The sequence below is a fragment of the Dermacentor variabilis genome, chromosome 2 (assembly GCF_050947875.1).
Source record: "Dermacentor variabilis isolate Ectoservices chromosome 2, ASM5094787v1, whole genome shotgun sequence".
Lineage (NCBI taxonomy): Eukaryota > Metazoa > Arthropoda > Arachnida > Ixodida > Ixodidae > Dermacentor > Dermacentor variabilis.
In genome coordinates this window covers 101,721,774-101,728,328 of record NC_134569.1, presented here as the reverse complement: position 1 = coordinate 101,728,328, position 6,555 = coordinate 101,721,774, and the positions used below count along the sequence as shown (strand labels likewise).

Below are 6,555 nucleotides of genomic sequence, written 5' to 3'. Positions count from 1 at the left end.
TCCGCAGCAGCGAGTCGCGACAGCCAATCAGTACTTCAGGAGCAGACGAATTGGACATGTCCGCTAGGTGGACTCTTACAGAATACCTCACCTGTTCTACAAGGAAGACGCGAGGGAAGACACAAAGAGAAATGCTCAACTGGAAAGCTACGTGTTGCGTATCAACATATCCGACTCGAATCAACACGTCACAAGTAAGCGCTGGTCGAAAACTGATTCGCTGTTCCCTTCGGCGTTGCTCACGAACATTATGCATAGCGCCAGTTCGTGACTCAGTTTACTGGAGTGTCAATTTACAGAGGGGGAGGTCTCAGGCACTATTCTGGTGCTTTCCTTCCTTCGAAATTTTGTATTTCGTTGTGGCGTCGTCCCGACAATATCGGGTATTTCACTTCCAGTTTGGACTATTGCAGACAAAAAAATATTTGATAACGTCCATGAGTGTCGCAGAATTCCACGAAAGTATCGTATCCGACGCAGGCAAAAGTCAATTTAATCGGAAGATGCAATTAACATTAAAACAAGTTTCCGAGGGTACCGATACTTACATGAACAGGTAAAGTTCGATCTCTCTGTATACGTGTTCACTGATGAATTGTGGGTTTGGGGGAACGCGTGCCCTTGTCAGCAGGGCCCGCGGTCCTGCGTGATCGAGTGTAGCTCAGGCGTTCCCTCCGAGAGAATAGTGTGGCTCGTTGTGGCTCTTCGAACGGATCGTGTACCCCTAAGGCTAGCAGGCGCTCTGCACACGTCCCCTTGGGCAGTCTGACCTCAACACGAGCTCAATCAAATAACAGTGGCCCTCATACCCAGAGACATGCGCCCGGAACGTAATAATGTACGGCGTAAAGCACGCACACAATACATTGAAACGATGCATGAAAACAATCTCACGCACAACACAACCTACACGGACGCGTATCCGAACGTATACCCCCGAACGGCAGCGAAGCACAAAAGAACAAGAGGCACTCGAAGACACGATAGCCCAGCAACAATTTACGGCATTCGTCAGGGCAGGTACTCCGGCGGCTACCGAAATTTTCGTCGTGGCAACGGCCCTCGCTCACGCGGAGCGCACGCAGAAGAGCGTCGCCATAATCACAGACTCACAAGAAGCATATCGCATGCTTCTCAGGGGCCACGTGTCCAAAACAATTCGCTCAATAATACCGACAATTTGCCAAGGCACGTTGCCAGGCTAATTGGTTTGGGGGCGTAATAGGCGCAACACGTCGGGGACCAAGAATAAGAAGACACATAACTAACATAACATGACACAGAAGCGCTGTGTAAGTGTCTTCTTATTCTTGGTCCCTGTCGTGTTGTACTGCTCCGTCTTTATTATGAATACCGACAACATACGCCCATCATCACTGGACTGCATGGTGCCCAGGCCACACAAGTCTTGAAGGGAACGAACTGGCCGATTCGCTAACCCGAGGGATTATTAACCGGGCAGGCTCGACTGGGACAGTTCCGGGAAGCCACCGTAATAACCCCAATCCAGCGAATGCCTGAGAGATTCCTGCTCATCAGCGTACAACAAGAACAAAAAAAATGCCCTCCGCCTCATCCACAATTCAGTGGAGAGGAATCCGTCAGTTGGAGCAAAATTCAGACCACGGTATTCTCGCGCCTTAAATTACAAAATGCCATATTCCGCACGCGCTACTGACCCGACTGTCCATAGTGCGGCCGCATGCTAACATTACAACATATTGCATGGGATTGTGAATCCCACCCGCTTGATAAAACACGCCATGTAATGGAGCAATGGGAGGCACAGCTAACCAGCTCAGACCTGGCGTGACAACAATCCTACATAAAACAGGTCAAGCGGGAGGCCGAGGCCGGTGGAATACTGGACTAACGGGGCACCGAACATTCCACGAAGAGTCTCTTAAACAGAGAAAGTTTCTCTCTCTGACTTTATTATTATTATTATTATTATTATTATTATTATTATTATTATTATTATTATTATTATTATTATTATTATTATTATTTATTTATTTATTTATTTATTTATTTATTTATTTACAGTTTACTGCCACTTAAACAGAAGCCACCAACGCGTCCAGACTGAAATAGCTCACTGCAATAATGCCATTAAAAACAGGCTTCAGTGACTCGGCCATTCCCGACCGTAATCGCCGTGCACTGTAGAAATGACGTGACTTGCTTTAAGAGCACTTTTTTTACAATGACCGCCAGTGCGATTCGGCGTCCGTGATAGCCACGTACGTCAATGATGAATTTAAATTACCTTAAACGCGGAGCAGTACTGCCGATGCAACGTGGATAGGCCTTCCTCAACACGACAAAAAATTTCACAACACGGAAATTGCGAAAAGGTTTAATTATCCCTCGTTTTCTCTATTATTCGGCCTAGAACGTATGGACGTCACTAGAAGATAGCATCTTCAGGCACTCGCTGTACCTTTAAACTCTAGGGCGTTCGCGTTGTTTCCGACGAAATGTTATTTAACTGTTTTGATTCCGGGAATTCCGTCCTCAGCTTTTTTCTTTTTCTTTCTTTATTTCTTTACTTTTTTTTCTTTTGTAGCCAGCAATACGCAACACCTCCTCTTGTGAAACAGGATCGCTTTCACGAACTCTCGTCTCTATTTCCCAATTGCTGACTTGCAGCTTCGTGCTCAACCTACAGATGAGCAAACGATGCCGCCGTAAGGGGTGAACCGAATTAGCATACACTAAAACACGCATTTTTTTTTTGTCCCCGATACAGCGCATACAGGCGACCGCGCTGGCGCGTCTTGACGACTGGCCGTTTTCGGAGCAGGCAGTCCTGGAACGGCGACCTATACGGTCGTCACACCACAGGACAGTGACGGCACTCTTGAAATTTTTACGTTCGAGCGGCCTATTGGAGAATGTTACGATCGGCCTGCAGGGGTGCCGACCTGCAAGGTTTTCCCAAGCCCACTGCAGCTGCGGGGGTGGCTATCTACGGAGAAGCAACCTTGGAACCCTTCCCGACCCACGGCGACGATTCACTTTGTAAAGACAAGAATGCGCCTCATCCACAGCCCGTCGGCGCCGGCATGTCTAGACGCGGTCAGCGGACCGAGTATTGTTAGCTGATTCGCCGTCGCCTTCACAGTTTGTTTGGCGCAAGATAATTCCGGGAAAAGGATGTTTTGTGGCGCCGTCTCACGGGCGCCAGAACTCGTCACGGTCAATGGACAGACGCGGTAGCCACTGACTGCGGAGTAAACTCTGGGATCAAGAAGTGCCTGCTCGGGGCAAGACCCCTGTCTGCGAGAACCTTCTCACCTCGGTGTGTTCAGTGAACAGTGAAACCTGTGCGGAAGTGAGTGTGTAAACCCTCCCCCTCAACAGTGGACCGGCTGCAATGGCTTTGGACGCTCCCATTGGTCGAAGGTTGAACGGCCGTTTTCCCTCACCTAGGGATCTAGGGAGGACAAACAGAGTGTTTCTAAGCAGCCGCTGAGCGGCTGCTGATTGTGTATTCTTTCAGTCAGGCTAGACTGATGAACTGTAACGTTCTCCACCCTTCATGCATATATTGTAAATAAATCCCATATTCCTCGTTCCCGATGAGAACAAGTCTCTCCGTTCAACAACGTCCTCAGCGTGGATAAGTTGGACGATGGCATGGGCCAGCTACCATCTATTTCATGCCCGACCCCAATCTTTGCAACTGACTGGCAGTGGTGAGACGGATTTTGGGACGTGGTGCTGTGTCTGCAGTGAGTGCTTGGTTCTTACTTTGGCTCTTTAGGCTTCATTTTGTGGTTGTTCAGATTAGAACAGTAGGTAAGCTGGATTGTTGATAGTTAGCTAGGTTGTGTTTTCCTAGGTAGGTTTAGCAAGCAGTATCAAGACACTAAAGCAGCAATCATGGAGTTAAGGACACTGCTGAGAGACGAATTGTTGACTGTTGGTGAGGAACTGCGCCTGGAGGTACGCAAGGAAACGCTAAAATGGGAATCATTGAAGCTGGTTTGCGAACAGGCCAGTGAGGAGGACATTTAAATTGGGTTAAAACTCCTCAGGAAAATAGAGAAACGGGACAGAGAGAGAGAGAAGAACGGGGCAGAGAGGAACGCGAGTTAAGAAAAATGGAACTTGACCTTGAAAGCAAATGTTTTGAGTTGTCTCAAGGAAGTGAAGGGGCTCTGGGACGACCAAGTGAGGCAGAATCATACCGCATGGAAAGGCTGTCAAAGCCATTTGAGGTCGGGAACGACATAGGCTTGTTCCTAGGAAGTTTTGAAAGGACTTGCGAGAAGATGAACTTCGGTCCGAGTACATGGCCACAGCGATTGCTGTCTACGTTGCCGTGTGTGGATGCGCAAGTAATCGACAGACTAAGTGCACAAGATGCATATGAATATGCGAAAGTTAAGGCTAGTCTTTTGAAAACGTACCGCCTTTCAGCCGAAGCTTTTCGGCAAAGGTTTAGAAGCACAGGCAAGAAGGATAGCGAGGGATATCCAAGAGTTTGCATATAGCTTAAAGGCCAACCTAGTCGAGTGGTTGAAAAGATAGGAAGCGTATGAGAAAAGAGACATGATTGTTGAATGCATGTGTCTATAGCCGTTTTGCAAAAGCATCCCACAATCGGTGAAGCTGTCGCTGCAAGACAGAGGAAATGTAAACACTGTAGAAAGGGCGGCTTAATTAGCCGAAGAGTACGCGACGCACAGAAAGCTGAACGCCGAGAACGGAAATTGAGACGGCCGAAATGGACCGCGCAAACCATTTCCGTTCAAAAGGGGTTCGCAGACATCGGAGCTTGTAGACGTGGAGGAAAAGCCCGCAGAAAACAGCGAGGAGAAATCAAACGGGGAAACCCTACAAAAAGAACAGAAAAGAAAATTCGAATCTTTTAGACTGATCCGCTGCTATAAGTGCCACAAACTGGGACATATCGCTGTGAACTGCGGAAAGCCTAGCGTAGTTTTTTCCTACGTAGATGGGAAAGACGAGAATATGGAACTTCTAAGCCCATATCTTCACGACCTGAAAGTTAATGGCAAACCATGCCGAATGCTAAGAGACAGTGCCGCCACGATGGACATTGTCCATCCGTCGTACGTGACGGTAGATGACTTCATCGGAAAAGTAGCATGGATCAAACAGGTTGTAGAAGAACACAGCGCGTGTCTGCCAATGGCCAAAGTCAAAATCAGTGGACCGTTCGGGGAGCTCGTGATCTAGGCTGCAGTTTCCAAATTTTTGTCACTGCAGTACCCTCACATTTTTTCGAATGGTTCGGATCAGTTACTGCGTGACAAAGGGCTTAGACTGGGAGAGGGCGTAGTACAGGCGTTGACGCGAGGCCAAGCTCGTAAAATCGCGTCGCTTTCGGCTGAAAATGCAAAAGCTGCTCCAGCGGAAGTAGCAAAAGAGCAAACTTCAGTAACCGAAACAGAGGAAGGCTCGAGGGACGAAGAAATGGTTGAGTAAAGCCTGCCAGCTGACCAGCTCAATGAGAGCGTATCACTCGGGTGTCAAAGTTCACGCCTGGAGGAAGAGCCAGCTGACGCACTCGCAAGTGAGACAGGGTCGTTGCTATCACCGGCCACAAGAAACTTTGATCACCTCTGACGGGTGAGTAGAGAGTCACTGGCAGCCGAGCAAAAGAAGGATGACAGCTTAGCTAAATTGCATCACACAGCTAAAGAAGGCATTGCTAGGCGCATCGTGACGATACAAGAGAAAGGAGGATTGTTGTATCGGCACTACAGACACCGAAAGGGCAGGATTCTAGATCAGTTAGTCGCACCTACTAAGTACAGGGAGGACCTGATGAGTCTTTGTCATGGAAATAGGTGGTTTGGCCACCCAGGCATAAACAAATCGAAGGAAAGATTGCTTATGCAATACTACTGGCCTGGCTGTTTCAAAGACGTAGAAAACTTTGTAAGCTCATGCGACGCCTGCCAGCGCTCGGGTAAGCCAGGAGAGACATGTAAAGCTCCACTGAAGATAATAACAGAACCTTTCAGACGACTTGTGATAGACACGGTAGGGCCTCTACCAAAGACAAAGTCGGGTTACCGGTACTTGTTTACCATGCTGTGTCCGGCTACAACGTTTCCAGAAGCAATCCCTCTCAAGGAGCTCAGCTCCACCAAAGTAGTACACGCGCTTTTGACAGAATTCGCACGAGTTGAGTTTCCAGCCGAAATTCAGGCTGATCAAGGGTCAGTATTCACCAGCGCACTGACTTCCACATTCTTACAAAAGTGTGGGGTAAAGTTGATTCACAGTTTCGTCTATCACCCTCAGACAAATAGTGTAGAGAGGTGGCATTCAGTGCTGTTCCGAACGGAATGGCGGGGGCTGGTGAACTAGAGCAGAAGTGACCGCCGAAACCTGCCGGGCCCGCTGCTATGACTCACTTTGGGAAAACAACAATGCGCAGAGTCAACAGTCCATCGGCACCACCATGTCTTCTGCGACTACTCGCTTTTTAAGGACCACAATGCGCCGCGTCCCCAACCGAGCGGCGCCAGGATGTTTGGACGCAGTCGGCGGACCAAGTATTGTTTGTGGAGT

At 48.5% G+C, this 6,555-nt stretch overlaps 1 pseudogene; it reads left to right on the top strand.

The window, feature by feature from the left end:
- The first annotated feature begins 4,627 nt into the window (after positions 1-4,627).
- Positions 4,628-6,351, top strand: LOC142570387 (uncharacterized; annotated as a pseudogene).
- Positions 6,352-6,555: the final 204 nt, after the last annotated feature.